This window comes from Neomonachus schauinslandi, chromosome 14 (assembly GCF_002201575.2).
Source record: "Neomonachus schauinslandi chromosome 14, ASM220157v2, whole genome shotgun sequence".
Lineage (NCBI taxonomy): Eukaryota > Metazoa > Chordata > Mammalia > Carnivora > Phocidae > Neomonachus > Neomonachus schauinslandi.
This window is the reverse complement of record NC_058416.1, coordinates 76,517,703-76,527,273: the sequence shown is the minus strand read 5'-3', so window position 1 is coordinate 76,527,273 and position 9,571 is coordinate 76,517,703.

Sequence of the window (9,571 nt, the reverse complement as noted above, 5' to 3'; positions counted from 1 at the left end):
CCTGAGCCCGAAGCTGGGACTTTCACTGTAATCCTGCTATTAAAGGTAAATGCTTTCTTAGATAAGTTTCCAGTTCCCATTCAACTGAGAGCACTGACAAAATATAGGCTTCTTAATGTATGGCCATTCTTAATTAAAACAAATTTATTTTTTATTTTATAATTTTTATTATTTCTAAAAGATTTTTATTTATTTGAGAGAGAGCGCGCCAGCATGTGAGCAGGGGGTGGGGAGGGGCTGAAGGAGAGGTAGAGGGGAAGACTCTTAAGCAGATTCCCCGCTGAGCGCACAGCTGGACTTGGGGCTCGATCTCACAACCCTGAGATCATGATGTGAGCCGAAAGCAAAAGTCGGTGCCCAACGACTGAGCCATCCCAGGAGCCCCTATTAATTAAAAATTTTTTCATTTATTTACTTATTTTAGAGAAAGAGTGTGAGTGGGGGAGGGGCAAAGAGAGAGGGAGAGAGAGAGAGAGAAGCAGACTCTCCGCTGAGTGTGGAGCCCCACTCCCGGCTCGATCCCATGTCTCTGAGATCATGACCTGAGCCAAAATCAAGAGTCAGGCGCTGAACCAACTGTATGCCCCTTAATTAAAACTAACTTTTTTTTAAGATTTTATTTATTTATTTGATAGAGACACAGCGAGAGAGGGAACACAAGCAGGGGGAGTGGAAGAGGGAGAGCAGGCTTCCCGCCGAGCAGGGAGCCCGATGCGGGGCTCGATCCCAGGACACTGGGATCATGACCTGAGCCGAAGGCAGACACTTAACGACTGAGCCACTCAGGCGCCCCTAAAACTAATTTTTTAATGTGCATTAAACTATAGTGCTTGAAAGACTATGATGTTCCAGTTCTAAGTACGTGCTATTTATTTAATTAATTTATTTGAGAGGGAGGGGGAGAATCTTAAGCAGCCTCTACGCCCAGCCCCAGCTGAGGCAGGGCACAATCTCACACCTCTGACATCATGACCTGAGCTGAAATCAAGAGTTGGACACTTAACTGACTGAGACACCCAGGCACCCTGGCACATGCTATTTAAGATAATCTTTCAAAATCTGCCATTGCTTTTTTCCCATTTTAAAAAGATAACAGCTTTATTGAGACATAATAAACATACCATAAAGTTCATCCTTTCGAAGTATACAATTAAGTTGTCTTATAGTACACTCACAAAGTTGAACATTACTCACCACTGTCTAATTCCAGAATATTTTCATCATCCCAAGAAGAAACCTTGTAACCATTAGCAGTCACTCCCCACTCCCAACCCCACTACCACTCCCCAGTCCCTGGCAACAACTAATCTATTTCTTTTTTTTTTTTTTTTTTTTTTTAAAGATTTTATTTATTTATTTGACAGAGAGAGACAGGGAGAGAGGGAACACAAGCAGAGGGAGTGGGAGAGGGAGAAGCAGGCCTCCCACAGAGCAGGGAGCCCGATGCGGGGCTCGATCCCAGGACTCTGGGACCACGACCTGAGCCGAAGGCAGACGCTTAAGGACTGAGCCACCCAGGCGCCCCAACAACTAATCTATTTCTGCCTATTCTAGACATTTCATATAATCTGTAGCCTTTTGTATCTGGCTTCTCCACTTAGCATAATAGTTTCAAGGTTCATCCATACTGTAGCATGTGTTGGTACTTCACATCCATTTTAATCTATGAATACAACCATTTAAGCTTTATTGAGATATAGTTCACAAACCATACAGTTTACTCATTTATACAATTCAATAGTTTTTAGTATATTTCTAGAGAAGTACAACCACTTAAAAAAAAAGACTTTGGGACGCCTGGGTAGCTCACTTGGTTACGCGGCTGCCTTCAGCTCATGTCATGATCCCAGGGTCCTGGGATTGAGTCCCTCGTCAGGCTCCTTGCTCAGCGGGGAGCCTGCTTCTCCCTCTGCCCTGCCGTTCCCCCTGCTTGTGCATGCTCTCTCTCTCTCTCACAAATAAATAAAATCTTAAAAAAAAAAAAAAAAATTTAATTTTTGGCGTAGTTTTAGGTTCACAGCCAAATTGAGCAGAAAGTACAGTGTCCCATATGCCCCTTTGCCCTGTACACTCAACACAGTATTTATCATTCACCTACTGACATCTTGGTTGTTTCCAAGTGTTTGGCAATTATGAATTAAGTTGCTGTAAACGTGTGTAGGTTTTTGTGTGGGCATAAGTTTTCAACTCATCTGGGTAAATACCAAGGAGCAAGATTGCTGAATCGTATGATAAAAATATGTTTAGTTTTGTATGCAACTGCCAAACTGCCTTCCAAAATGGCTGCACCATTTTGCATTCCCACCAATGAATGAGAGTTCCTTTAAAAGCAGGAACTATTTATAATATTTTAAAACTACTTTTTTTAAAAGATTTTATTTATTTATTTGACAGAGAGAGAGACAGCAAGAGAAGGAACACAAGTAGGGGGAGCGGGAGAGGGAGAAGCAGGCTTCCCGCGGAGCAGGGAGCCCGATGCGGGGCTCGATCCCAGGACCCCGGGATCATGACCTGAGCTGAAGGTAGACGCCCAACCGACTGAACCACCCAGGTGCCCCATATTTTAAAACTATTTTAGGGGCGCCTGGGTGGCTCAGTTGGTTAAGCGACTGCCTTCGGCTCAGGTCATGATCCTGGAGTCCTGGGATCGAGTCCCGCATCGGGCTCCCTGCTCGGCAGGGAGTCTGCTTCTCCCTCTGACCCTCCTCCCTCTCATGCTCTCTGTCTCTCATTCTCTCTCTCTCAAATAAATAAATAAAATCTTAAAAAAAAAAAAAACTATTTTAAATTAAAGTATACTAGGGGCGCCTGGGTGGCTCAGTCGTTAAGCGTCTGCCTTCAGCTCAGGTCCTGGGATCGAGCCCCGCATCGGGCTCCCTGCTCTGCGGGAGGCCTGCTTCTCCCTCTCCCACTCCCCCTGCTTGTGTTCCCTTTCTCGCTGTGTCTCTGTCAAATAAATAAATTAATTAATTAAAAAAATAAATTGAAGTATACTACACATACTATTTTAAAAACTATTCTAATTGAAGTATACTATACATACAGAGAAGAGCATGTATTATAAGTAGACAGCTTGATGAAGACATATAGCATCTAGATCAAGAAAGAGAACATGACTAGCAAACAAAGAAGCCCCGTTGGCACACACACTTTTTAAAGTAGTAGGTTCCATGCCCAGCATGGAGCCCAACATGGGGCTTGAACCCACAACTCTGAGATCAAGACCTGAGCTGAGATCAACAGTTGGGAGGATCAACTGACTGAGCCACCCAGGCGCCCCAACACACACATTTTTTTTTTTAAGATTTATTCAGGGGCGCCTGGGTGGCTCAGTCGTTAAGTGTCGGCCTTCGGCTCAGGTCATGATCCTGGGGTCCTGGGATCAAGCCCTGCATCGGGCTCCCTGCTGAGCTGGGAGCCCGATGGGGGCTCGATCCCAGGACCTGGAGATGGCGACCTGAGCTGAAGGCAGATGTTTAACCATCTGAGCTACCCAGGTACCCCACACACACTTTTTAATATACTTTTAAAACTAGGTTCTTTTTTTTTTTAAACTAGGTTATTACTAGAATAATATATATTTGTTGTAGAACGTTAAGATGATACAGATAGGGATGCCTGGGTGACTCAGTTGGGTAAGCGGCTGCCTTTAGCTCGGGTCATGGTCCCAGGGTCGTGGGATCGAGTCCCGCATCGGGCTCCTTGCTCAGCAGGAAGCTTGCTTCTCCCTCTGCCTGCCGCTCCCCCTGCTTGTGCTCTCTCTGACCAATAAATAAATAAAATCTTAAAAAAAAAAAAGATGATACATATAAGTAAAAAGAATATAATACAAATTACCCATTATCCTACCACCAAGATAACCAAAGTTTAACATTCTGGTATAACTAAATCTGTTTTTACAAAAATCAAATCAAGGCTGTGCATGTTTTAAATGCATCATTTTTTTTTTTAAAGATTTTATTTATTTATCTGACAGAGAGGGACACAGCAAGAAATGGAACACAAGCAGGGGGAGTGGGAGAGGGAGAAGCAGGCTTCCTGCTGAGCAGGGAGCCCGATGCGGGGCTCGATCCCAGGACGCTGGGATCATGACCTGAGCTAAAGGCAGACGCTTAACCGACTGAGCCACCCAGGTGCCCCAAGGCTGTGCATGTTTTATCACATCCTTTTTTCACTTAACAAGATATGGTGGCCATCTTTACATGCCCTAAATGCTGTTGTTTTTTGAATGGTAGGGTGATGTTCACAATCATTACCCCCACCCACTCTTGGCTTATTCAGCATTAACTTGTTTCATTTCTTTTCAGATTCATACGGATTCCTCACTTCCTCCTCTAACTAATCAAGCTCACTGAGTGTAGCCTGTAGAGGGCAGCAAACCAACATCTTTATCCCAGCCCCTCCCTCTCTGAACTGGGCAGGTTTGAGTGTGGCTGAGATTTGACCCTGAAGAAAGACTTTTTCAAAGCAGCGGCTGCTCTTGATAGGGAAAACTGCCCTCACTTGCTTTTTATCTCACCAGGCAGAAGAAACAGCTTGGGAAATATGTAGGCCAGAACGGTCTCTGGAGTGCTAACCCAGGAATCTCACTAATGTGGGGGGGTGAGGGGAGAAGAAAATGACTTCATTTAGAATTACAAATGGTTAAATGTCTCTAACTGAAACATTTTGATATTTCTTTTTAAAGATGAGTAATGGTATGAATGAATTTTTTATTAACTAAGGAATAAAGGAACCATATTTTTAATAGCACACCAAGTATGTGGGCTGTACGTTTATATTCTTTTTTTTTTTTAAAGATTTTATTTCTTTATTAGAGAGAGAAAGCACAAGCAGAAGGAGTGGCAGGCAGAGGGAGAAGCAGACTCCTCGCTGAGCAAGGAGCCCGATGCGGGACTTGATCCCAGGACCCTGGGATCATGACCTGAGCCGAAGGCAGACGCTTAACCGACTGAGCCACCCAGGCATCCCTATATTCTTTTTTTAATCAGCTAAAAGAGAATGGGCTTTATGACACAGTTCTCTTAAGGATTTCTGCCGGATTTCAGCTGCCATAATGAGACAGTTGCCTTGAACCTGGTCTGTAGAGAGGAAACAAGTGGGCTCTTAAACTGATTTGTTTCTGCCAAGTAAGGCAGCATTACTGTGTTAGCCAGAGAGAATCATTGTACCAGGCTAAAGCTTTCAGCACAATCTCATCAAAAAGTAAAGCGGATGAAAGAATCACAGCCTATTCTCGATAGTCCTTTGTCTAAAATTAGGGCAAAGCAATACATGTTCATCCTGCACCTGCCTAGGAAGTAAATTTTAGTTAAATGGGATAATCCAGGATCTTGAAACCAACAGAGTTCTTTTCATCTGCACAACTGTACATTTTCCCATAGTCATTATTTCTGAAGAGGTGTAAGGTTGTTGTAAATCTCATTCCAGCTTTTTTGCAGAGGAGGATCCTAAGGTGCTTTGAATCAGATTTGCTCAGCTACCAAAAGTCAGTACCAGTAATTGTATTCAAATCTGGGTCTTTTGGATCTCAAGCTATTCTCATCCACAAATTTCAGTGGTTACTGACAGATACTGTATTAAGGTACTAAGGCTACAAAGATACAACCTCTTGGCTTCAGGGGCACCTGGGTGGCTCAGATGGTTAAACATCTGCCTTCAGCTCAGGTCATGATCCCAGGGTCCTGGGCTCGAGCCCCGCATCGGGCTTCTGGCTCGGCAGGGAGCCTGCTTCTCCCTCTCCGTCTGCCTCTCCCCCTGCTCATGCTCTCTCTGTCTGTATCTCTGTGTCTCAATTGAATAAATAAAATCTTAAAAAACAAACAACCTCTTGGCTTCAAGTGGCTCACAGAGAATGTGCTATTTCCCCATCCTTATTCTCTACCACAAAATGTCACAGATTCATGCATGGAATGACAGAATGAGAGCAAATTAAATGCATCCCCCCCCCCCCATTTTATTTTGGAGGAAACTAAGATCCAGACTTACTGAAGGCCATACAACATAGTATAAGAGCCAGGACTAGAATCCAAGACTTTCCTCCCAGTTCTGTTCTTTTTAAACAACTGCTTCCTATTTGTCTGAGGCTTATGCTTAGAAAGAAGCCCAAAGTAGAAACCAGCAGTACAACTGGCCAAGGAGACCAGGAATGGTTAAGATGCAGTGGGCAGTGGAGAGCAGGTTAGGTTGCAAAGGAAGGAGGCAGGCTCCTTCTATCACCTAATGCTGGCACGATTCATGAAACCAAGTCTTCAGGACCTTAGGAATGTTCGTTTTGTTCATAGTTTCTCCTGAGATGGAATTCCTCCCCAAAAATTTGTCCCAAGAGGAACTCTGCTGTCTCCTCACTTTACATCTTTTGCTTTTTACCAGCATGGCAGTTCCCAACCCACTGTAAGTGCCCTCTGCTGGAATAACAAACTGACTAGTGGGTGCTATTGGTTTGTCATTGCCCCGGTTATAGGCTTCAACTGCTTCCATGGCTCTGCTCTGCTATCACAGTTGTGGTAAGTAGAAGTCACAAAGGCAAACAAGTATGTAACACTCAAAAGCAGTTTCCCACTAACTCATATTCCTTTTTACAGTGTCATAAATTGAGTATGTCTCTCACCTCTCCCTTAAATAATAGCATTTATTGAGCACACTATATCACAAACACTATGCAAAGTATTTTACAACACATTAACTCACTTAATAAATTAACCCCGTAAGAAATGCTTGGCCACGCATAAGGGTCAGTCTTCAGTGAATGCCAAAGTTTTCCCGAGAGGATGCATTTAAGGACCAATAGGAAATCCAACACTCCTAGGTGGGGTGACCAACTGTCCCACATTGCCCAGTACTGAGGGAGTTTCCTGGGTTGCAGGACTTTCAGTGCTAAAACCAGGAAGAATTGGTTACCCTGCTCCTAGGAACGGGGTATAATAGTTAACTGGAATAGTTAATCTGAATTAGTTAATTCCAGATACATTGTCCTTCTTGAGATTCAAGATGGTGCTCAGATCCAGATTTTTTATTTAATCTTTAGGTCACAAAACAGATAAATTCCACTTTGTGAAGGGAAAAAAAAAAGTTAATCTCATCCAAGAAAGGAGAGTGTTTTTTTTTTTTCTCAATTTATTAGAAAGGACTATAGCATGGAATTGAAACTCTTAGGATATAGACAGACCTGGATTTCCATCCCTTTTTTTTTTTTTTAAGATTTTATATATTTATTTGACAGCAAGAGCAGGAACACAAGCAGGGGGAGTGCGAGAGGGAGAGGGAGAAGCAGGCTTCCTGCAGAGCAGGGAGCCCGATGCGGGGCTCCATCCCAGGAACCCTGGGGTGATGACCTGAGCCGAAGGCAGACGCTTAACGACTGTGCCATCCAGGCGCCCCTCCATCCTGTCTTGCTAGTTACTAGTTATGTGAATTTGGACAAGTGGTTAATCTTCAATCTCTTTATAGATGAGGATGCTAGTAGCTACCTCATTGGGTTGTTAGGGAAGATCAAGAAAGGTAGTGATTCGGGGCCCCTGGGTGGCTCAGTCGGTTAAGTGGCTGCCTTCGACTTGGGTCATGATCCCACGGTCCTGGGATCGATCCCCACGTCGGGCTCCCTGCTCAGTGGAGAGTCTGCTTCTCCCTCTCCCTCTGCCTGCCTCTCTGCCTACTTGTGTTCTCTCTCTGTCAAATAAATAAAATCTTCAAAAAAAAAGGTAGTGATGCATCCCAAGCTCCTAGCACAGTGCCTGGCACATAGTAAGCAAATGTCAGCCATTATCACTAGCCTAAACCTTTGTCCTCTACTGAGTACTCCTTTAACTAGACTCGCATGTATCTTCTCCAGAGCTACATTTCCTTTTTGTGTACCTTTTTTTAAAAGATTACAAAAGCCAAATCTTGCTTGATATAATAAAGCCTTTCTAAAGAAAACAGAGTATCCTTCCTTCTCCTTCCCCTTGGGAAAATAGTATTTATGGAACATTTACTATACAACAAGCACTGTAGGAAGCATTTTACAAGGCGCTGGCTCACCTAATTCCCACAACCCTATGATCTGCATACTATATTATTTCTTTTGAAAAATGAGGATCCTGAAGCTTGGAGATTTTATGTAACTAGCCTAAGGTCACCTGGGGTGACCAGGCCAGTAATCAAAGCCAGTCCATCCAGTTCTGAACTCCCTTTAATATCTATAGAAGCCCGGTGGGGTAACTGCGCAAAATTGCACTTTGGGAGGGAAGAATGGCAAGACTCAAGAAACTTCTTGAGGTGACCCCAACTAAGTCCTGAGGGATGAACAGGCAAGCACCAGGCGGGGAAAGGGAGAGCATTCCAACCGGAGGTCAGAGCTGCAAAGCCCTCCTTTGTTTCCCCTCTTTGACAGTGGGGACTTGGGGCGCAGAAGCCCTTGGCTCGCCCCACATCCACTCGCCTCTCTCCTCGCGCCAGTTTGGCACCCCAGCTTCCCGGCCCCCTCGACCCTTTCCGGGATGGGAGCCCCGGAGGAGCTACCGACCGGAAACTGGCAGGGGGCTTGGGGCGGCAGGGCGTGTGTGGGGCCGAGACATCCAGACGGGCACGCGCACCGCAGGAAGGTGGGCCCCAACGTCATACCCACGTGAGCTCGCTCTTTTTTCACACTCGGCCCGCCCACTCTTTCCTTCCCGCAGCAGTCTGACCCTGGAGAACTGCGCACCGAGGACCCAGGAAGCCGCGCACGGACCCGTCGCCGCCACCTCACCCTGACGCCGGCTGGAGCAACCGTTACCAACCACTGCGCCTGCGCCAGCTGGGGCCGACGCGCGAGGGGGCGGGGCCAGAGCCCGGGAGGCGCCGAGGTCGCCCGGGGGCTGGGCCGCTTTTCAACATTAAAAAAAAAAAAAAAAAAAAAAGGACCCGGAGACCACGTGTCCAAAAGATACCCAATCACATTTCCTACTCTGAAATCCCTGGCTGGGTTGGGCTCAGGATCACGTGATCTGAAAAGGTAAATATAGCCACGTGGTTTTTCCTCAACTGCAGCAAAACTTGGCGCCAAGATGTACCTTCGTTGAACAATTACTTAATGAGCGTGTGCGATGTGCAAAGCACTGTGAAGATACTGTGGCTGCTGGGATGTAATCGCTACTTCAGAATACTCACAATTCAGTTTATTTATTCTTTTAAGTTTCAGCCACTGTACTGGTGTTTCCCATATTCCATTTCTTTTAATGAGCACCCATCAGATGCTCATTGAAAGATTGTTAAAGGGGGGCGCCTGGGTGGCTCAGTGTGTTAAGCATCTGCCTTCCGCTAGGGTCACGATCCCGGAGTCCTGGGATCCAGCCCCATATGGGACTCCCTGCTTGGTGGGGAGCCTGCTTCTCCCGCTCCCTCTGCTGCTCCCCCTGCTTGTGCTTTCTCTTGCTGTAGGATGAATGAATAAAATATTTTTTTAAGATTTTTTTTTTAATTTGGGGGGCGCCTGGGTGGCTCAGTCAGTTAAGCGGCTGCCTTGGGCTCAGGTCATGATCCCAGGGTTTTGGGATCAAGCCCTGCATCGGGCTCCATGCTCAGCGGGAAGCCTGTTTCTCCCTCTCCCACT